Genomic DNA, 24,277 nt, shown 5'->3' with positions numbered 1-24,277 from the left:
CAGAAGCGGTGATGACGGCTCCGCGATTGGTCACGGGAACCACCCCTGGACCTCGAGCGGCACGGGGACGAGTGTCAAACTTCAAGCAACTTTCGGCGCCGCTCCCTCAAGGCCTTCGGGGCCATAGCCCTACAGTCCAGACAGGAATGGGAGCCATGGTCGCGCTCCAGGCAGTAGAGACAGACGTCGCAAGTGTCAGCCACCGACATATAGCGACGGCAGGTCCCACAGGACTTAAAACCAGGCATCCGTACTCGCACCAGAGAAAACCAACACAAGACAAAAAGTCTCAAAAGGATAGTCAAAAGATGACTAAGGTACGTGCTCCAACCAGATCTGCGCTTTCTGGCGCGGAAAAGGAAAGAACTGACAGCGCGCATGGGTGGCGCCTAAGTAGTCTCCGTGACGTCATCTCGGAGCTTACGACGCCAGCGACGGACGCGGAGCCGCACAACGCCACCTACTAATGCGCAGGGGTACTGCTAGCAAAACTTTCCGGATCCAGTCTAACGCCTGGGGATATTCGAAGGTAAGGAATCTATCACGAACGTGTCTTTCAGATATACATGTAACTCTCGTACCCATAACACTTATAGTAGGCTGTAACGTTTTTTGGTGGGAGGTTTGGATCATTCCCGGATAGGTGCAGTGGTGCATATGGTTAGGTTCCTCTTGGATCATGCCCTGACCGAGGAGGTTAAATGAGGTCTGGTTATGGCAAATGCCTGAAGATCTCCTCAAGGATGTCATTTGTAGGCCGGATTTGCGCATTGCTCTGGAAAATAATCTGTCTGATAACTGTGGGACCATGAATTCCAGGGCAATTGAGTAGGGGGTACTAAAAGTGGTAGTCCGGTTGGAATGCACATGTGTATGTAGTCCATAGGCGACTCATAGAGGACTTGAAAACCAAGGAGGTCTGGTTGACTGATCTTCAGAAGCAGGAGGTACATTCGGCTAATGTGTATGCAACAACGTTTACGGTTCATAGCAAGCTCCAGTCACACAGATACCTGGACAAAACTGCACTCAAATCCTACTGTCCGATGTTACATAGGGAAGGTGATAAATCTGGTAGGCTTCTGGCTTGGGTCCTCCAATTAGAAACAGCAGTAGCCCCCATTTTATCCTTTTGGAATACGCAGGGCCACTTACAGACTTGGCTGCGAGATATCCTGTCAGCTTTACTGGACCACTTCAGGCTGGTATATAGAGCTGGCTCGCCGGACATCGAGGGGGGACGGTGAGGTTTCTGGGTAGGGGAGGGCTTCTTTAATTGCAGGGGGAGGTCATGCGGGACTTGGAGGAGAATATATCCTTGGAGAAAGTGGGTGCTGCTACGATTGCGCTTAATAAGTCCAAGCCACTGGATGGATTCACAGCATAATTCTATCAAGCCTACTTTTCTGTCCAAAAGGAAAAAAAAATGATTGGAGGTCTATCTGGAAACAAGGGAGAATCGTATTCTCCCACCGACTATGCGAGAGGAAATAGTATGCCTGATGCTGAAACCTGGGGGGGTGGGGGGGCACCAATGTGAGAGGTGAGGTCTGAATGGGCGTTGATGACCAATGGGTTTTCATGCCAGCGCGTAGTACCGCTCACAATCTGTCCCTAAACCTGTCCAAGGTGTCATTCTGCAGGACACCTTGGACAGAGATTGGAATATGGCCTTAGTCTCCCTTGATCTTGAAAAGGCACTTGATACGGCGGAGTAAGCTTTTTTATTGGCAATACTGCAGGCTTGGGGTTAGCCCCAACGTCAGTAGCTGGATACAAACTTTATACACTGAACCTACTGCACGTATCAGCGTGGGTGGTGAACTCTCCGAGGCCAGGCCAGTCAGGAGGGGTACCTTCTAGGGGTCCCTTCTCTCACCCCAATTATTTCCTTTAGCGATTGAGCCCCTTATGTTAATACTGCGTACGGAGCTGGAGCCCCGGGGGATCAGGATGGAAAACTCTACCCATGTTGTCTCACTATATGCCGATGACGTGTTGGTCTATGTGCATTCGCCCGAGCAGTCTGTTCCAACCCTGATGCAGTTGTTGAGCACCTTTTGTGAGGTCTCAGGGCTCAGTATTAATGTCTGCAAGTCACTTATGTTACCCTTGAGTGGCTGATTGGGAAGCAGCTGGAGCAGTTGCCAGAAGTGGGTCTTCGGTGGGAATTGGAGGGCTTTCGTTACTTGGGAATCTGGGTCACAAACACAGAGGCCCAGTATCAATGCTAGAATGTTGATAGAGTGCTGACCGGCTTGGAGATCTCCATTAATTTTTGGAATAGGCTTCCCTTTTCGGTGATGGGAAGGGCAGCCATGGGGAAAATGTTTTCCTTCCTCACTGTCGATGCCTATTTCAGAACTATATGTTCCCACTAAGAGACCTGTTCTTTTGCAGATAGTCTGTTGGTGACTATTATGGTGCAGAAGGGTGGCTCTAGCAACGCTAAAGAAGGATTGAGAGGCTGAGGGATTAGCAATCCTAGATATATGGTTCTACTTCTATGCAGCACACTTGCAGCACGCAGCTAGATGGCTCACAGTCTGATAACTGGGAGAAATGGCTCCTGGGAACCGAGTTTAGAGGCAACACTTTGCCACAGTTGCGGATAGTGGGGGCAGGTCGAAGTTTCAGATTCCGTACCTGCTGAAATACTGCAGAAATCTGAGAGATGGTAATCCACAGGGTTCTCCGCAGAACCCCCTTTTGCAGAGTTAAAGCTGTGGGATCTGGCTCCTTTTAGGAATATTGACTCTACCATGTCCATGGAGCGATGGAAGAAGGGGGCTGTTTGGAGCAGGGGATATTTATCCAGGGGGAAATTTCCTTTCAAGATACACAGGACACTTTTAGGGTAGGACCAGTCCATTTCTTACATTATGCCAAGCTGGAGAAGGAAATCGCCACGTCCCTCTGGGGTGATAAGAGGGTTTTAGCGGGTAAGGAGAGGAAAGTCACTTAATGACCCTCTTTTATAGAGGCCTTCGGAAGGACATGCAACCTCATTAGTTTCATGCACGAGGGGCCTGGGAGAAATTTCTGGATATGCCCATCTCAAATTGAGATTGGGTGAGCGCGTCTGGCCTCGTCCACACTGTATCCTGTAACAACAGATTTAAGCTCCTGCAATTTCCATTTCCTTCATCGCAGTTACAATTAACCCAATAAAGTCCCAATAAAATGGACCCCACTAGGGATGTGGGGAGATTGGGGCCACTATCCTGCATCTAGAGTGGGACTGTGCTTAGGTCCGGGAGAACTAGGAACAAGTGGTGTCAAGCATAGAGACAGAAACCAGGATTAGCATTCCACTAACTCTGCTAACCTGTCTCCTGGGAGTGGTGGTGTGAACGAAGGGATGTACAATCCTGTACAAACTTGCCCAATTTGCTCTCTTGCTAGTGAAGAGGCGGGTGGCCAGTTGGTGGATGGGCACAAGGGTCCCACTGTTGACAGATTGGTTAAGCGATCGTGAGAATTTCCAGTACCGATGAAGGGGCAGCCGATGCCATAATGCTGGGGGCTCAACTACTGGGTACGTTTCAGGAGGACTGTGATGCATCTTCTGAGGATAACTGAGATAGGGGACTGATCAGGAATAGTATAGTATTACGACGTGTTAACTTTCTGAGGCTCATATGTGTGCTGGTGCTTCCTGGTATAGTGCTTGGCTCGTTGATTTGGTTTTCTGTATGAACTGTTTGATTATTAACGGAGAGGTAGATAATCCAACTCATGACTGCTGTATACTGTCTGTTTGCAAAAACATCTGATGTACAGTTGTCATAACAATATGTAAGGCACAGTCTATGCACACTGTTTTTTGCTTGAAATCAATAAAATAGGTTAAAAAAATGTGTAGTGCCATTTGTGCTGGGTAGTTAAAATAAATGTGAAGTGCATGATGGGAAATTAATTGCTTCATCTATACTTAAACAGATATAATATGCAATTAAAGTTCAAACTAAGATCATATCTAAAAAAGTACAGCTGCTCTCGCACTGCTGCAAGCGGGTCTTTTAGAGAATGCTGCTATATTTGCAGTAGAGGTCTCTTTAATCTTTTTTTCTACAAGAACCATGAACTTTACAAACCGTACTACCAAGGTTATATGTGCGCCATGTAGACTTGCAGTCACAGCTTGTATGAGCCCCAGTGTTTTAAGAAGTGGTTTCAACAGGCCACACCTCTCTGGTAGTAACTCTGGACAATGGGTCTCATTGAGTTTTAGGTCAATCAAGTGAAAACGTTGCTAATAAGACTGAAATCTTCGGCGTGCTGTGGCGAAGATGAAAATATTTTGAGTGGGGAAGAGAAAACAAAAATGTTGAAAGGGGACCAAAGACGAAATAATTAATGCAAGTATTATGATGCTTTTTAATTTCAAACAGAAACCAATATTTTAGAGTCGATGCAAGTGTCGTAAGTATAGGTGCAATCTTGACCTAGGGAGTTTGTGCATATCTGTGCAGAAGATTTTCTTAAATGAACAAAAAAGGGTTGTTTAAACACATGTAACTCTTACACCTATTTGTGCACCCATATAAACAGTATGCTTTTTCCAGCATATTCATGGTTATATACTGGTGAAAATCCTGCATCAATCTCTCATTGCAGCCTGAAGGAACAATAAAAAATGTAAATACATCTTCTCTATAAATGTGCTCAATATATGTGCATGTGTCGACTGGACAAACATAAATCCTGAAACAGAAACCAATGAAAGAAGCTCTCAATATCTGTAATCTGGCAATGCCTAACATGTGCACATTTTCCTAGGGAAATTATGCAAGCCCATGTCACTAAATTGTAGCAAAATCATTATTTATGTCTATTACTCATTTGATGACTGATATAAACCCGAGGACAAAATGTATAAAACGTTAATGTATTCTGGATGACCTCAGGAAACTATTGGTGTATATCAGACCTACCTTTCCCCGACTGGCTAACCAGCAGAATGCAAAGGTTTTCATGTTTTAAAAAATTCTTGTTTTCTCTCCAGTTTCCCTCGTGCAGGAACATATCCTGTTGCCCATTTTTTCACTGGGTCTTATGAGCATGATGGCACCAGATATTTATAGGTTTTCTACAAATTTGGGGTGTCAACAGGCGATATACTAAGAGCATTGTATTTTGGTCAAAGTACGGTTCCCGGGCTCTATGTAAATATACCACAACTATACACAATACATTAAGAAAAACTATACATCCTAACATTTCTATCACTTGGTGGGATGGTTAGGAGATTGCTTTAAACATGAGATTTGTTAAATGCCAGCAATGTTGGGGGGGGCGGAGCTTGCCGGCGTCCATGAAAGACGTGTGAGCGCTGAGCTCCTCGCCTGAGCCCCATTAAACTCCGTCAAAGTTATCCTTTTGGCGCCTCACTAGCTCTGAAAGTTGAGGCGAACATTCTATCTACGCTCCGGCCTAACGGGGGGCCTTTCCCCGGTCGAAATCTGGTGTGGTGTCGCTTTACTGCTTGGAGGACGGTGCTGTGGCGGACCAGGCCGTAATCCACGGTCTATCCTGAGTGGCTGCCCGGGCTGCGTCACGCTACGTGCGGCCTGCGTTACTAGAGTGGTGCCGGTCTACCTCTCCTGCGACTGAACACCTGGTCCTGCTTGGCGATCTCACGCCCTGTGTTCGAGGCATGTGGGCTGCTGAATTCATATCTGTGCATAGTCCGCCACCTAGTGTTGGGTCCGGATGATTGCACCTTGTTGTCCTGGAAGAGTCTTCGAAGTATCACGAGATAGGTGGCTCCTCCCCTGGACTACAGTGCGCATGGGCATCGCCTCCATCCCCCAGATTGTTTTTTTCCGCCATTGGGTTCGGATGTGTTTCGGTTCCCTCTGTCGGAACCGATAGTTGTTCTACTTTTTACTTGAGACCAAAAGGTCTTTAGGCTGGGCGTCGGTATAGTTGCGTTCGGGTTTCTTACTGACTCTCAGCTCCTATCTCTTGCTGCCCTTCCACGTGCTTTCGACGCGGACGGGCCTACACTACACCCTTTGCTATGGAGCGGACTCCATTCAAGAAGTGTCCGCTGTGTCATTCTAAATATTCGCACCTCGACGTGCACCCCGTGTGCAATACATGCTTGTCACCGGATCACCGTGAAGACACCTGCATGGCGTGTTCGAAATTTAGAAGTAAGAAGACTTTAAAGATTCGCCGGGCTAATCGGCTCCAGGCTCAATTGTCGGCTTCGGCACCCCCACCCGATGACATCTTCCAGGAATCGGTCGAGGGAGAAGACGACGTACAGGGGTCGGACCCTGGCCCCGCGTCCGAGGAAGAGACCTACGACGCGGATGAGGAGGCCTGCGACGAAGCCTCCGACGAGGTAGGGGACGACGATCTGGCTTGTGCCACGATGGGTGATAGCTCGGAGGAAGAGCATCCCCAACCAGACTCTGGGGTTACTCCCCATCATACGGCCCAGGTCGAGGGATCGCCTTCGGGCCTTACCCAAGATCTAACTTTGAGTCCTACGTCCCCGCCTCCGGGCCCGGTCACGGACATTTCTAAGAAGAAACCGAAAGTGAAGCCAACTGGTCTCGCACCCTCGGATGCGAAACCGAAACCGGCGTTGTTGAAGAAGGTTCTGGAGGCGTCAACTTCCACGAAACCCAAAATGGCCGACTTGAAGAGCCACGCCAAAATGGCCGACCAGAAAAGCCGCGCCAAAATGGCCGACCCGAAGCCCTCTGGGTCGGCGCCGAAGGTGAAGGCATCCGACGCGGCTGCGTCGGCGCCGAAAGGGGTCGCGGACCCGAAGACGGCTTCGAAGAAGCGTCACGCCGACGGTGCGCCAGGCCATGGGACGTCGGCACCGAAGAAGAGGCCTACCGACGACCGGGCTCTCGGAGACGAAGAGTCGCTCGAGACAGTTCAGCCCTCGGCATCCCTTACAAAGAAGGTGGGAGAATCCTTAAAGAGGATCCAACAGTCCACTGTGGTTCCCAGCCAGGACACTGTAGTGCCTAGGCCCACGCCGAAGCCTGCCAAGGAACAAATGCCCATTCGTTTTACCCTTCCTCCCAAGTCGGCGCCGAAGGCCTTCGCGCCTAAGCAGAGCGGACACTCTCAGGAAGTATTGACGCCGAAGGCTGCCTTGGTGGTGTCGAAGCTTCGGCTCCAGCCGCTTGCGGTGGAGGAACGTCGTGAGGTGATCATCGACGCCAACACCGGAAAATTGTCGCTCCTCAAACAAAAGATTACGTCGGAGCCGGCTTTGGAACCTTTTAGGATTCCACTCAAGAACAAAAGGTACTCTGCGGACTCTTCGGCTCTGATGGAACCTCTGTCTCCACAAGCCCTGGAACACTCGCCGGCCCATTCCCCCGTGCCTGATGTGGACGAGGAAGAGGCCGAGTACGACTATCCTGCGTACTCGGATCCGGAGGAGGAGCAGGTGCCCTGGACAGCAGGAGGCGACACAGACGACCCGCAGTCGGGGCAGGACACTCAACTTTTCGCCGCAAAGACGTCCCCGACAGAGGACTCGGCGGCATTCAATGCATTAATAGAGAGAGCTGCAGCGAACCATGACGTCGAACTGCACTCAGACCCCGTGGATGCAGACTTCTTGGTCGACACCTTCTCGGTAGCCGAAAAACAAGTCAAGACACTACCGATGCTGAAAGGGGTGCTGAAGCATGCACAGGAGGTATTCAAGGAGCCCACCCGGGCGCGGGTGGTCAATCCTCGCATCGACAGGAAATATAAAGCGGCGCCCACGGATCCCACGTATATTAAGGGACACTTGCCATTGGACTCCCTGGTGGTTTCCAACGCTCGAAAGAGGGCGAATTCGCAGACTACTGGTGACGCTCCTCCCCCGGACAAAGAGTCCAAGATCTTTGAGGCATCAGGCAAACGCATTGCTGCACAGGCAGCGAACATCTGGAGGATCTCTAACACTCAAGCCCTGCTTGCACGTTATGATAGGGCCCATTATGACACATTAGAGGCCATCCTACAACACTTGCCTGACCAATACAAGGAGGCGGGGGAGATGCTCATTCAGGAGGGTAAACTCATTACAAATGCATCCATCAAATGTGCCCTAGATGTGGCAGACACTGCCTCCAGGGCTATCAATACAAGTGTGTTACTTAGACGTCATGCCTGGCTTCGAATCTCGGGGTTCAAACCCGACATACAAACCACAATATTGGGTCAAACAGTGAATCCTGACCATCTGTTCGGCCCTGAGGTGGATGCCTCCCTAGAAAAGATGAAAAAAGATACTGAAACTGCCAAATCTATGGGGGCTTTACAAAGTCAGCAGTTTCGGGGTAGTTCCTTTCGCCGCTCCAATTCAAGAGGCACCTCGAGGGGACAGGCATCCCAATCCACACAATACTACAAGGGTAACACCCAGTCCTCGTATAACAACAACAAGGGCAGGGGTGGCTACAGAGGCAACAATATCAAAGGCAGGGGACGTGGAAACAATGCATCCAGGTCCACCACCACCAACAAGCAGTGACGTCTTGTCACTTCCCCCCGATCACACGACACCTGTCGGGGGGAGACTCCAGCAGTTCCTGCCGGCGTGGAGGTCCATCACCACGGACAGGTGGGTGAGGTCTCTTATCCAGTACGGGTACTGTCTAGAACTTACGTCCATTCCACCGGACATACCGCCAAGAAGCCGTGCTATGTCCGACGAGCACTTGACCTTGTTGCAGCAAGAGGTTCTGGTCATGCTGCAAAAAGGGGCAATAGAGCTCGTTCCATTGCAAGAACGGGGAACCGGGGTTTACTCCCTGTATTTTCTGATCCCCAAAAAGGACGGATCACTCAGACCGATCCTGGACCTCAGGCCCCTGAACTGGTACATCAACTCGGAGCACTTCCATATGCTCACATTGCAGCAGGTGCTTCCCCTGCTTCAACAGGGGGACTTCCTAGCAACGCTGGATCTGAAGGATGCCTATTTTCATATTCCCCTGCATCCTTCCCACAGAAAGTATCTCAGATTCAAGTTCTTAGACCAGCATTACCAGTTCAGAGTCCTGCCGTTCGGGGTCACCACGGCACCGAGAGTATTTACGAAGTGCCTAGCGACTGTGGCGGCGCATCTCCGTCGCCAGCACGTCCATGTCTTTCCATACCTAGACGACTGGCTTATTCAGGCAAAGACGGAACAGCAGTGCGTAGACCACGTGTCACGCACCATTCACCTCCTGCACGATCTGGGATTCTCTCTGAACTACCCAAAGTCCCATCTCCAGCCCGCCCACGTGCGACAGTATCTGGGCGCAACAATCGACACTCTGGCAGCCACTGCGCAGCCGAATTCAGTGAGAATCGCCAGTATCCAGGCGCTGATCCTACGATTCAGACCCCAACACTCGCTTCCAGCGAGGGTGTTCATGCAGTTGATAGGCATGATGGCCTCCTGCATCTCCATTGTCCCGCACGCGAGACTACATATGCGTCCGCTTCAGGAGTGCCTTGCACGTCAGTGGACTCAGGCTCATGGGCAACTGACAGACCTAGTGTTGGTGAGCGGTCGGGCGTACAACTCTCTGCATTGGTGGAATCCACAAAACCTTTGCAAGGGCCGACCATTCCAGGAGCCTGTCCCACAGATCATCCTGACGACGGACGCCTCTCTCCAGGGATGGGGAGCGCATGTACTTCACTACACTGTGCAGGGACTATGGACACTTCAGCAAAGGAAGATGCACATCAATGTGTTGGAACTGATGGCAATCTTCATGGCCTTAAAGGCGTTCAAAGTACATCTGTGCAACAAGGTCGTGTTGATCCGGACGGACAACATGACGGCAATGTACTACATCCAGAAGCAGGGAGGTACACACTCTCCACAGCTGTCTCATCTGGCTCAGAGCATGTGGAAGTGGGCCATTCAGAGGAACATCTTCCTCATGGCAGAGCATCTCCCGGGCAAGGACAATCAAATGGCGGATCTGCTCAGCAGACGCAGCCATCAGATGCACGAGCGGGAGATACATCCTTCAGTACTCCAACCGTACTTCCAAAAGTGGGGTCATCCAGAGATAGACCTGTTCGCCACAAAGGAGAACGCAAAATGCCGAAGCTTCGCCGCCAGGTTCCCACACCCCCAATCACAGGGCAATGCGATGTGGATGAACTGGTCAGGCAGATTTGCGTACGCTTTTCCCCCAGCACCTCTGATACCGCTGGTGGCACGCAAGCTCAGGCAACACTCGATGACGCTCATCCTGGTTGCTCATCGTGGGCTCGCCAACCATGGTACACCACGTTTCTGGAACTCTCCGTGGTACCGCATCAAAGGCTTCATCTCACTCCCAGCCTTCTGACGCAGAGCCATGGCGACATTCAGCACCCAGATCCGCAACAGCTCAACCTGGCGATCTGGCTCCTGAAGTCCTAGAGTTTGGCTACCTCAATCTTCCTCCCGATTGCATGGACATCATTCGGGAGGCAAGGAAGCCCACTACTAGAGCTTGTTATGCGGCTAAATGGAAGAGGTTTGTCATCTACTGTGTGGACCACAGCATTGACCCGCTAGATGCTTCCATTCAGAACATCATATGTTACCTCTTTCACCTGTATCGATGTAATCTAGCGTACTCTTCCATCCGCATTCACCTGTCTGCTATGGCAGCATACCTCCAGAATAGGCAGCACCTGTCTCTCTTTAAGGTCCCTGCTATCAAGGCTTTTCTGGAAGGACTCAAAAGGGTCATTCCACCAAGGACTCCACCAGCTCCAGAATGGAACCTCAATGTGGTTCTTACAAGGCTGATGGGTCCTCCCTTTGAGCCACTGCACTCTTGTGAACTCCAGTTTTTGACTTGGAAGGTTGCGTTCTTAGTAGCAATTACATCGCTACGGAGGGTAAGCGAGCTGCAGGCGCTCACCATCCAAGAACCTTTCTTCCAAGTACATGCTAACAGGGTGGTGCTCCGCACTAACCCTAAATTCTTACCCAAAGTGGTCTCACAGTTCCACATGAACCAAACAATTGAATTGCCGGTGTTTTTCCAAAACCCAGAGACACTGGCGGAGCGTATGCTCCACACTCTTGATGTGAAAAGGGCCTTGATGTACTATGTGGACAGAACAAAAGATTTCCGCAAAACCAAACAACTCTTTGTTGCTTTTGCCACACAACACAAGGGAAATGCAATCTCCAAAGCGGGGATTGCTAGATGGATAGTAAAGTGCATTCAGATCTGTTATGCTAAAGCTAAGCGCACTCTCACTATCCCACCAAGGGCCCACTCCACTAGGAAGTTGGGGGCCTCTATGGCCTTCCTAGGTAACATTCCCTTAGAAGACATCTGTAGAGCAGCCACATGGTCTACCACACATACTTTCACTAAGCACTACTGTGTAGACGTGCATTCCAAACAGCAGGCAGCTGTTGGTCAGGCTGTTCTAAAAACGCTTTTTCAAACTGCTGCAGCTGGCACAGGCGGCCGCCGCTAATGGAGGGACTGCTATGTATTCTATGCACAGATATGAATTCAGCAGCCCACATGCCTCGAACTGCAAATGCTACTTACCAGTATGCATCTGTTCTTGGCATGTAGGGCTGCTGACATTCATATCGCCCACCCTCCTCCCCGGCGCCTGTAGCAGCTGCAGTATTTATTCATTTACACATATGCTCATAGCATGGTCATCACTCACTTTCTTCACTCCATCTCTGCCAATGGCTAAAAACAATCTGGGGGATGGAGGCGATGCCCATGCGCACTGTAGTCCAGGGGAGGAGCCACCTATCTCGTGATACTTCGAAGACTCTTCCAGGACAACAAGGTGCAATCATCCGGACCCAACACTAGGTGGCGGACTATGCACAGATATGAATGTCAGCAGCCCTACATGCCAAGAACAGATGCATACTGGTAAGTAGCATTTGCATTCCGAGCGGAGTTGTGGTGAACTGGTCTTCGATGGTGCATTCGGAGGAAACAGAGGTGCTAGTGTTTTGAGGTGCTACTGGACACCGGAGGAAGTTTCTAGCCGACCGCCAACCTTCTTGGGGACCGAGCTATCGGCCTGTGCCTGAACCCTGAGCGACCCACGGGCGGCTGTGGGACGGTGGATGTGAGGTTTTCTGGAGTGGTGGTGACCCATCTACCTGGCTTTGGTGTGGACTGGTTACAGGGGAGTGCTCGGTGGTGTGCCTCTCTGGTGACTGGGCCTACTCGTTCTGCCGTGTGATTAGCCGCCATCTTGGACGCATTTCTTGCTGCGCAATGGCTTGTCCTCTGGGGCCTGCTGCCACAGTGTCTCCTTTCTACTCCCCTAACTTTTTGCTGGTGGTTCCCTGCTGGCGGTGGGGCACCTCGACTGAATGTCCACCAGGAACGCTATGGGGAAGGGCGACAAAACTCAGCCCAAACTGTCGTTTGATCAGCGGAAAACGAAGGTGCAGAGGGGCCGGCCCCGGATGCCTCGCCGCGGCCTACGGCCTCCGACAGCTCACTGTGTGCGGACATTCACGAAATGCTGGTAACTATGGAGAAAGGCTTGCAGGACAGCATGGCGGCGATTGGCACTAAAATTGATGCATTGTCATACAGGATGGACCGCATGTTCGAGAGAGTCGATAAGCATGCCGAACGGCTGGATATGGCAGAAAGGCGGCTGACGGAGGCGGAGGAGGCCCAAACGGAATGGGATAAAGACCGCAAGCAGTTCGGAAGTCTACTTCAAGTCATTCAATACAAGACGGAGGACTTGGAGGCGCGCTCACGGCGCTCCAACGTTCGCATTACTGGGGTGGCGGAATCTACCAACACTGGTAAAATGGAACTGTTTGTGGAGAAGCTGCTTCGGACCCTGTTAGGGGAGGAGGTCTTCTCCCCTATGTTCATTGTCGAGAGGGCACATCGTACTCTGGGGCCGAAACCGCAACCAGGTCTCCCACCGCGGCCGATCATTGCGAAGCTCTTGAATTATAGAGACAGGGATCTGGCGCTTCGGCTGGCTAGGGAGAAAGGACATTTGCAATTCGAGGGCATGAATATCTCCCTCTATCCGGACTTCACGGCGAGAGTGCAGGAGGAAAGGAAGCGCTTTGCCCCATATAAGAAACAAATGAGAGACCTTGGGCTGGACTATGCCATGTTGTACCCTGCGAGGCTCCCAATCAACAGGCAGGGGCACTCACACTTCTTCACCGACCCTGCGGAATTGAAAAAATCTCTGAAAGAGTGGGCTAAGGAACAACGCAACAGTCCAAGGAGTCAACGAGAAGACGCTGATGCCGCCGCTGACATGGACAGCCAGGGGTAATCGAGTGTGTGGACCCCTTTCTGGGTCGAATGTGCTCCACGGAACTTTTTGACTCTTGTACAGACGCTATGAGCCTACTGTGTCGCACTTATGGGGTGAGATCTTGCTAGTTACTCATTAAACTAATAGGAATGTACTGGGGGTCTGGTGGCGGCACGCTTTGCTTTCTGCCGGTTGCTATGGGGAGGGCCTTCCCGCGCGCGGGAGCTTAGTTCTATGATGATGAGGTATTGAGCTGGGGAGGGTGCCGAATGCTAGTGGGGGGCGGGGTGGTGGAGTAACCGAGGTTTAAGGTCCCAGACCCAACTGTACTGTTGTCTGGCTGGGAACCTCTGCCCCTGTGCTTTTGGCTTTTGGCTCTTTTGAGGGGCCTTTGGGTCTGTAGAGTCAACTGTTGGTTTTGAGGGGGGGGATGATGGGTGGTGGTGGGACCTGTCTGACCGGGTTGGGGTTGGTCGGCAGTGGGTGGGTGGTTGTTCTATTCTTCTTTTGTTGTCCATGTTATATACGCCACTTGGGGACTGTTGGGGGGAGGGTTTTGTTCGGCCTACTACAAGACTGTGTCTGCTGTGCCACCTGTGCGAAATTGATTCGCTCACTAGTCTGCAATGGTGGACGTTGAGATTTTAGGGCCGGAGAGTGGCCCCAACTCTATCAGACTGCTAACTTGGAATGTGAGGGGACTGAATGATTTCCGTAAACTCCGGAAGGTACTTGCATATTTACAGCGTCACCGGGTTGACCTCGCACTGCTCCAGGAAACCCACCTGCCTCTAACTAGCCCTATGCTGTTGACAAGGGGTCTTGGGAGTGCTTGTGTTGCTGCAGGGTTTACTACACATGCAAGGGGTGTGCTTACGTGGGCTAATCCCAAATAGCAATTGAAACTACAGAAGGTTGTTGTGGACCCAGAGGGTCGGTACGCTGTTCCCCGCTGTGTGGGGAAAGGCCACGACTTGTTGGTTGTGAATGTGTATGGCCCCAATTACGACACCCCTACCTTTTACACCTCGCTAGCGGATCTATGCAGACAGTATGAGGGCTCCAGGTTGCTGTGGGGGGGGGCGATTTCAATTTCGTATTGGATCCAGGGCTGGACAGGTCGGCTGGTGCTTCCAAAAGCCCGGCGGCCTCGGCATTACTCATGCAGGCGGAATTGGTGAAGCTTGACTTGTTGGATGTTTGGCGTCATAGGCACCCGGGGAAGGGTGGTTTCACTCATTACTCAGCCTACCACAATATACACACGAGAATTGATTATTGGTTTGCCTCCCACTCCCTCCTTAATTCGGTGAAGGGGTGTGCAGTATTGCCCCGCACGTTATCTGACCATTCCCCACTGCTTTTGCTACTAGAGGCACCAGCTAGAAGGATACCCCCGTTCACCTGGAGGTTCCCGCTATATTCACTCCTGGATGAGGCCTTCAGAGGGGAATTAGCTGAGGATATAGACACTTACTTCTCGACTAATGTGGGGTCGGTGGATAGTGTCCAGGTACTCTGGGATGCGTTTAAGGTATACATACGTGGGATGACGATGGCCAAACACTCAGGGGTGCTCAAAGCTATCAGGCAGCGATTGAAACACTTGGAAACACAACTGTCTGATCTGGAGCGGCAAGCGGGGGGTGCAGAGGATTCCGTCACGAATGAGAGGCTTAAATCCCTGCTAGCGGAATTCCATGAAGAGGCGGATAGGGAGATACAACAAATGGGGAAGTAGGCCACGACACGCACGTACGGAGAACGGGACCGCCCTGGCTCCCTGTTGGCTAAACTGATGCATAATAGCAGACCGCCATTGGTGATTGAGGAATTAATAACATCTAGTGGTGAGGTGGTTACGGGGGAAAGGGATGTACTGGCGGAATTCCATGCTTATTATACCGAACTGTATAAATCAAGGTCAGGTCACCTAGAGGAGGAAATAGATGACTACCTGAGCTATATCCAGATGCCCTTCCTGGCCAATAGGCAGCGAGAATTTCTGATGGCACCGTTCCAGAAAGAGGAGATTACAGAGGCGCTGGAGGGGATGAGATCAGGCAGCGCTCCGGGGGCTGATGGACTCACGGTGGCCTTCTATAAGGCTTTCCAAGACAAACTTGTCCCTTACTTGATGCTGCTCTTTGATGACGTTTGTCAACAGGGTAGTATGCCGAAATCTATGAGGGAGGCGCTTCTCATTACCATCCCGAAGCCGGGGAAACCTCCTAATGAGTGTGGCTCGTATAGGCCGCTCTCCCTGATTAAAGTAGACGCCAAATTATACGCAAAAGTTCTGGCAGCGCGTTTGGCTCTACTTGTCCCAGATTTGGTTGCCCCGGAGCAGGCTGGGTTTGTCCCCGCTCGGAACTTGACCTATAATATTCGTACGGTGCTAGGCACCATTCAACATGTCCGGCAAGAGAATAAGGCTGTTGCTATCTTCCTGGACATGGAAAAGGCCTTTGATTCAGTGGGGTGGCCGTTTATGCTCAGGGTTCTGCGCAAGTATGGGCTCGGCGAAGCTTTTTTGCAGATGCTAGGGGCCCTGTACTATAAGCCGACTGCACGATTGAAGATAGGGAACTCGGTCAATGCCCCGATTGAGATCGGCAGGGGCACCCGACAGGGTTGCCCCCTCTCCCCGCTTCTGTACGCTTTAGTGGCGGAACCCCTGGCGTGCGCTATTAGGGAATACCATGGGTTTGAAGGGATCAACTTCCCTACCTATCAGATTGGCATTTCGACGTACGCTGACGACACCCTGTTATATGTTCGAGAACCGGAGGAGAACTTGTCGTCTGTTTTGCGGGAAGTGGTGAGGTTTGGAGCCCTGTCTGGATTGCGGGTCAACTGGAACAAGTCTGTTGCGCTTCCCCTGACCCCGGTGACCCTCCCGTTTGACTCGGAGTACCCGCTGCAATGGACCACGGACTCTATCCGCTACTTGGGGATCCGTGTTCACACTGATCCTGAGATACTGGTACGCGAGAACTATGGTGTTGCGTACTCTAGGCTGGTGGATGATGTGGAGGTGTGGTACAGGCTCCCTCTGTCCCTGATGGGCAGGATAGCAATAATGAAGATGGTGGTCCTCCCCAGGTTCCTCTTTCTCTTTGCTAATATCCCCGTAGTGCTTTCAAAGGCTTTTTTCCGGCAGCTCACGCAGACGCTCATCAGGCTTGCGTGGGGGGGCAAACAACCGAGGGTTCAATGGCAAACTTTAATGCTCCCCTATGAACGAGGGGGCCTGGGGGATCCAGATCTGGAACGGTACTACAGAATAGCGCAGGGGGCTCATCTACACACTTGGATCCATGAGGACCCTGGCATCCCGCACGTGAAACTTGAGCGCCTCTTCGCTGATCCCACCCCGCTCCCAGCCACAATATGCTGCCCTGTTGACCGCAGGGTTGGAAATTTAGACTCTATTGCAGCCACAAACCACGCTTGGCATGAGCTAGTCCGCTCCCGGGATAGCGAGCTGCTGTATTCCCCCCTCATGCGGGTGGAATGGGCGGTGTGGTTGGCCCCGCAGACAGAGAAGGGGGTCCTTAAAGCGTTACGGGACTTGGGCATAGAAAAGATGGGGGATTTCTTCTTGAACGGCACGGTAAAGACGTTGCAGCAGGTTCTGCAATCCCACTCTGGGAAGACACTGTTGCACAGTTTCCAATATCATCGGGTCCGTAGGGCGCTGCAGGTGTTGCTGGGCCCGGAAATGTCGGAGCCGCAGGAGGTACTGGAGCTCACATATGTTATTAAGAACCCATCGTCCAGTAAGTTGGTTACGAATTCTAAGAAATTGGGGGACCGGCAAAGGCAGTACCCACTCTCCAAGGCCAGATTGGCTTGGCAGTGTGATCTCCAGTTGACGATATCGGACGAGATTTGGCACTACTGTTGTACGAACACTAGAAAGATTTCACTTAATAGTAGACATCGTTTGCTACATTTTAAGTATCTGCAGCGGGTCTACTACACACCGGAAAGATTGCACAGGTACGGATTGCGGGGGTTCGGCGGAGTGCGAGCGGTGCCATTTTCCCTCGGCTGATTTCTTACACATGTCCTGGACTTGCCCTAGTATTCATACATTCTGGCAGGGGGTATTCTCGGAACTTAGTGTGATGTTGGGAACGGAGGTTCTGCCGTGCCCGGCTCTGGCGCTGCTGGGCTTTTCCAAACCGCTGCCGGTGGCAGTGCGGCGCTTGGCGGATATTGCATTGCTGACTGCCAAGCGCCTGGTTGCGTTGTGCTGGATGAGGGGACCGATTCCTACTAAAAGGCGCTGGGAGACGGATTTACTGTATTGCTGTACGCAGTCTGAGGTGTATAATGAGCTGCTTCCCCCGAAGAGTCGCCCTAAGAATTTCTGGGGGCTATATAGGGAATATCAGTGTGCCTAGGGGGGCGGTGAGTCAGACCCTGAGGGGGAGGAGTTGGATGAGTTGCAGGAGGGTGGGGTGGAGGCGTCAGAGGTTGACATGCTACACATCTGATCGTTCTTTTTTGTGAGGTGGTCACCTGGTTCCTTGTTGCTGCTAGCTTTGATGTTGGGGGTGAGAGTCCCTGGGGAGGTTCCACAGGGGGGGTGGTACTCGGTGGCTCCCTTAGAGTGCTCCTTTACACCCTTGGGCCTACGGGTCCTTGGCTACGGGTGCATTGCTCATTTTAGATTCAGCAGGCACCGCAGGGGGGGGGTGGACACAGGTATGGGTAGGCTGATTGTTTGGGGGGTGGGGGGTTTATTAGGATGTGGGTTTATTGCACTTTCCCCTTTTTTTTAAATTTATTTTTTTTAGGTAACTTGTTTACATGGTTTCGAGACTTCATCTGCACAATCACGCTAGCTGCATTGTATTTGGACACCTATCCGTGGTCATGGGCGTCGATGCCTGGATTATCTACTTCACTCTTGATACACGGCAAAGTTATTCCTGTAGAACGCTTTTTCTGTCGGCGCCGCCAGGCCTCCGGGATGCTGGCACCACGGCTGTGTATGATGCTACTGACCACTGTACTAGATGTTATTTCTTGTTGCCGCCGGCCTCCGGGTTGTAGGCGATGAGTGCTGTGTGCTTATATCGAAGGTGCAATAAAGTACAAATTTAATAAAAAAAAAAAATGCCAGCAATGTTTTCAAAAACATGTTAATTCCCGGCAGTTTTACTGTGCAAGACTATACTTCCATCAACAAGGTAGAGACCAAATGCCCATAAGAGAATTAGTTATGGCTTAATTGAACTAGTAAGGGTTGTGGAGAAGCTGGTTCATGCTGAAAAACATCAGAGTGCATTCTAACTTCACCAGAAACAGATTTAGATTCAGGATTTCAGCAGCAAGTCTGATTACTACAGCAAAGGATGCACTCTCTTCCGTTGGAATCCTTAAGGCACAAGTTACTTACCTTCGGTAACGATATATCTGTAAGAAACAGTAGTTAGTGTTAGATTCCTTACCTTAGAATATCCCCAGGCGTCATACTGGATCCGCAAAGTTTTGCGTAGCAGTACCCCTGCGTGTCGGTAGGCGTCGACTACGGCTCCGCATCCATCGTCGGCACCGGGATGACGTCGCTGGAGTACTTAGACGCGGCCGTCGCGAGCTGACATCAGTTCTTATACACAGCTTTTCTTCGCCAGGATTGCAGAGCCATGATAAAAACCGACACTGGTGCCATAAAACTAGGGCCCTCAAAGGGATGTACCCAAACCCTAGATATCGGTTTGCAGAATGGGGTGGATGGGTGGGGCGGTAAGGAATCTAATACTAACTACTGTTTCTTACAGATATATCGTTACTGAAGGTAAGTAACTTGTGCATCTGAAAGAAACAGGTAAGTGTTAGATTCCTTACCTTAAAATAGATACCCCAGCAATACCAACCCCGGTGGTGGGTCTGCGAACCAATGATCAAACCAGAAAGTCCTGGAGCATAGAACCGCCGAAAAAGTCATCTCTCTGGACTTGGCTGTCCAGGCAGTAGTGTCTAGCAAACGGGTGCAGTGAGGCCCACGTAGCTGCCTGACAGATGTCCTGCAAGGGGACTCCCCGACTCAGGGCAGTAGTAGCCGCCGTGGCCAGAGTGGAATGGGCACGCAGCCCCATAGGAGGCTCCTTTTTAGCCAGTGAATAACAAGCCTTGATGCACAAACCAACCCATCGAGAAATGGTCCGTTTGTGAACCGACCGTCCCTTCTTAGCGCCCACGTAACCAACAAAGAGCTGGTCGTCCACCCGGAACTGGAGTGTGCGGTCCAGATAGAATGAGAGCGCACGTTTTGGTTCCAGACGGTGGAGCCTCTCTTCCTCTTTCTAGGGATGCGGAGGCGGAAAGAAGGTGGGCAAGGTGATGGACTGCCCGATGTGGAAGGCTGTGACTACTTTGGGCAGGAAAGAGGGACACGTTCTGAAGACAACTTTGTCCGGATGGACAGAGAGAAAAGGAGGTTGAGAAGATAGAGCCTGGAGCTCACTCACTCTCCTGGCAGAGGTGATGGCAACCAGGAATGCAGTCTTAAGAGTTAGAAGACAAAGAGGGCAATTGTGAAGTGGCTCGAAAGGAGCGCACATTAAATAAGTCAGAACAAGGTCCCACTGGGGCACCACGAAAGGAACAGGAGCAAACATGTGAGTGATGCACTTCAAGAATCTATTTACAACAGGGGACTTGAAAAGAGAAGGCTGATCAGGAAGCCTTAAGAAGGCTGAGATGACAGAGGTAGCCTTTGATAGTGCCCAGAGCAGAGCCCTGCTGGGCAAGAGAAAGAATAAAGAGGAGAACCTCTGAAAGGAGGGCAGAAAGGGGATCCATAGCCTTTGCTGTGCACCATGCCACAAATTTGTTCCACCTGCAGGCATATACCGATTTTTGGAGGGACGCCTGGCTGCCAGAATCGCATCATAGACTTCAGGAGGCAATTCAATTGGCCTCAACTGTCACCGCTCAATCTCCACGCATGTAGGTGGAGACTGGACAGGTTCGGTGGAGGACCGTCCCCTGGTGCTGCGACAGAAGGTCCTCCTGAAGAGGCAGACTAATTGGGGGATCGACTGACATGCTGAGTAGCTCGGGATACCAGTATCTTCATGCCCAATCCGGAGCCACAAGGATGACTTGGGCCCGGCCGCGCCTGATCTTCGTCAGCACTCTGGGCAGATGTGGTATAGGCGGAAAGGCGTTCAACAGACCGCAGCTCCACTTGCGACGAAAAGCGTCTCCGAGCAAGTGCCGCCTTGGAAATTCCAACGCGCAGAACTGATGACATTGCACGTTCACTTCAGGGGGGAATAGATCTTACCAAGGCTCTCCCCACTGTTGAAAGAGACCTTGCGCCACGTCCGAGTTCAGACGCCATTCGGGATCCATCATGTACCGGCGGCTGAGTTAGTCCGCCCTGGCATTCAGGGAACCTGCCAGGTGTTGAACCACCAGAGTTCCAGCCACTGCCAGAGGAGCAGAGCCTCCTGGCAAAGGGTCCACAACCCCACCCACCCTGTTTGTTGCAGTACCACATGGCGGTGGTGTTGTCTGAACACCTGCACTACACTTCCCCGGACAGAGGGAAGGAATGCCTTCAGTGCAAGTCGGATTGCCCGCAGCTCCAGAAGGTTGATATGGAGCCGGAACTACTCCGGAGACCAGAGGCCTCTGATCTCTGCCTCTCCCATGTGGCCCCCCAGCCCAGGAGGGACACATCCGTCACTACTACGTGCTCCAGTTGGGGTAGGGAGTGGGATCTGCCGCTGACCCAATCGCGGTCCCTGAGTCACCACTGCAACTGTCTCGCAGTGCCCTCCGAGATCAGGACGTGGTCGGTCAGGTTGCCCTGATGCTGGGCCCACTGAAACTTCAGGTCCCACTGCAGAGCCTGCATCCGCCATCTGGCTTGATGCACCAGAAGGATGAAGGAGGCCATCAGCCCCAGAAGCTGCAGCGTCAACCTGACCAAGACTCGGGATAAAGGCTGAAAGATCGGAATCAGGGCCGGAATATCCCGAACCCGCTGTTCGGGAGGATAGACCCGAAACTGCGCCGAATCCAGAACCGCTCCGATGAAGAGGAGCTTCTGAGAGGGACACAGGTGTGACTTCGGCACATTGATGGAGAACCCTAGCAGGTGCAGAAGGTCGGCCGTAGTCTGGAGGTGGCTGACGACTGTCTGGGGCGAGCCCATCTTCAACAACCAGTCGCCGAGATCGGGGAAGACGGACACCCCTAATCTGCGCAGATGAGATGAGACCACAGCCATCCCTTTTGTGAACACTGAGGGGCGCTGGTAAGGCTGAAGGGGAGCACGGTAAACTGAAAGTGCTCGCGGCCTACCGTGAACCGCAGGCAACGCCGGTGGGCCGGCAGGACGAGGATGTGAAAATATGCGTCCTGCAAGTCCAACGCTACAATCCAGTGTTCTGGGTCTAGGGCAGCTAAGACCTGAGCCAAATTCAGCATCTTGAACTTCTCCTTCCGTAGGAAGCCGTTGATGTTCTGCAAGTCTAAGAAGGGGCGTAGGCCCCCTTTGCCCTTCTTGGGAACCAGAAAGTAGTGGGAGTAACAACCACACCCTACTTCTGGCCCAGGAACGCGCTCGATGGCCCCCTTGGCCAAGGGAGCCATAACTTCCTCTTGCAGAAGTTGCAAGTGATCCCCCGACACGCGGTGGTACTGCGGTGGCATGGCTGGAGGGGTCGCCTCGAAGGGAAGGTAGTAGCCCCTTCGGACGATTTGCAGCACCCACCTGTCCAATGTGATGGTGCGCCAGTGGAGGAGGTGATGGCGAACCCTGCCCCCCACTGGCATTAAATGGGCCTGAAAGCTCGGACTAGGAAGGCTTTGAGGCGGATGCTGTGGGGTGGATGTGGACTGGCCTCGCCGCTGTCCCCTGGCACCGCCAGAGTGGTTACCACGTCCGCCGCCGCGCTAGATGTTAGTCTGCAGCCCGTGGCTTGCAGCACGTGAGGGGGCGCCCCTTCCTTGGCCACGAAAGGCAGAAGTTTGCTGGCGCAGGCCCGACAGGCCCAAGGACTTGGCCGTAGCCCTGGAGTCCTTGAAACTCTCAAGCGCACTGTCTGCCTTGTCGCCAAAGAGGCGACGGCCATTAAATGGCGTGTCCATGAGGGAATTCTGGACATCAGCTGAAAAGTTGGCCGACCTCAGCCAGGCGTGGCGGGGAACCGCCTCTGTCGTGGAAATCGCCCTGCCTAGCGAGTCCGTGGTATCCAGCCCACATCGGATAGAGTACCGCGCTGCATCCCGCCCTTCCGCAAGGGCTTGAGCGAGTTTGACCCGGGCCTCCTCCGGGCAAGCTGGCAGCACGTCCGCGCCCGTGTCCCACAGAGAGTGGGTATAACGGCCCAAAAGGCAAGAGGTGTTGACCGACCACAACCCCAGACTAAGTGAGGATAACCGCTTCTTACCGAACTGCTCATACCTTTTGGATTCCCGATCAGGTGGAGCAGTCGGGAATTCAGTCTGCGAGTTAGAGGCCTGGATAACCAGGCTCTCGGGGGTGGGGTGGGTGGCCAGGAAGCTATGGTCGCCCGGGGCTGGGCGGTGGCGCGTGGCCACGTTCCGATCTACAGGTGGACCTGAAGCGGGCCTGGACCATGTGCCCAACAGAACATCAGTAAGGGCCTCAATAAACAGCAGTAGTGGCTCCGAAGAGCTTGCCTGTGGTTTAAGGACCTCGGTGAGGAGGTTAGTCCTCACAGCCGCGACGGGGAGCTCAAGAGCCAAGGCCTTGGCCTCCCTCGTCAGCACCACGCTGTAAGCAGCCCCCTCCTCCGTAGCCACGGTAGGAGGGGAGACAAAGCCAGTGTCGGGCAAAGTGTCCAAACCACTGGCCTCCCCTACATCCACTGCCCAGTCCTGATACGACTGGCACTATCGTGCCTGAGGGTCCTCAGACCCCTCCCAATCCTCCTCGTCTCCCAGATCCTGAAAGTCAGGTGCAAAGGATGGGGCCGGATCATAGAAGAATTGCTCTTCTTGCGGCGTCGAGCGACGCCGGTCCTACACCGGATCCGGACCGAGGGAGGGACAGGGGACGACGTCGTCCGGGTCGACACCCTGGGGGTCGGCGCCACCGGAGGGGTGGTAAGGTCGACCAGCGGCGACCCGAATCCGGTGGGGCCCTGCGGCGTCTGGACCGAAGTCGTCGATGTCGCCGGGGCCGAAGCACCCGACGGCACCGAGGCCGATGCACCCGGCCCGCTTGGGCTCCTAGTTGGGGCCGCGGGGACGAAGGCGCCACAGCAGGACCCGAAGGAGGAGAGAGTGACCTCATGGCCATGAGGAAGGCATCGATCTCCTCCGGTGTTGCGTTCAGCCCAGGGACCAGCGGGTAAGGAGCTGGCAGCGGCGCCAGCGGCTCCGGCGGAGCTGCGTGGGCGGTGTCGCCCGAACCTCCGGTTGCATCGTGCGAGCATCTGGGGGGAGTCGGAAGAGCGATGTGGTCTCTTCGACTTCTTGTGACTCTTTCCTGATGACTTGGAGCCCGACAAATGGTGTCGACTCGCCAAGCTGCGAGGACTGTTGCCCCGCCCATGAACAGTGCGGGCCGACTGCCGAAGCTCGAGGCGCTTACGGGACCACTCCCGCCTATTCTTTGACGTCAAGGCCCGGCAGTTGGGGCACGACTTGTCATCGTGGTCAGCCCTAAGGCAATACAGGCACCAACGGTGGGGGTCAGTAACCGACAGCCGCCGGTTACAGTCAGCACAGGGCTTGAACCCGGGCATCCCTACCCGGCACCAAGAGTCTACCGACTCGAAAAAGGACCCAAAAAGAATCAAAAAAGTTAGTCAAAAAGTGACTAAGAAGTACTCCTTTTTCCGGATCTGCGCTTGCTGGCACGGAAAAAAGAAGAACTGACGTCAGCGCGCGAGGGCGGCGTCTAAGTACTCCGGCGACGTCATCCCGGCGCAAACACGCAGACGACGGATGCGGAGCCGCAGACAACGCCTACCGACGCGCAGGGGTACTGCTACGCAAAACTTCCCGGATC

Source organism: Lissotriton vulgaris, chromosome 5 (assembly GCF_964263255.1).
Source record: "Lissotriton vulgaris chromosome 5, aLisVul1.2, whole genome shotgun sequence".
Lineage (NCBI taxonomy): Eukaryota > Metazoa > Chordata > Amphibia > Caudata > Salamandridae > Lissotriton > Lissotriton vulgaris.
This window is presented reverse-complemented; position numbering follows the sequence as displayed.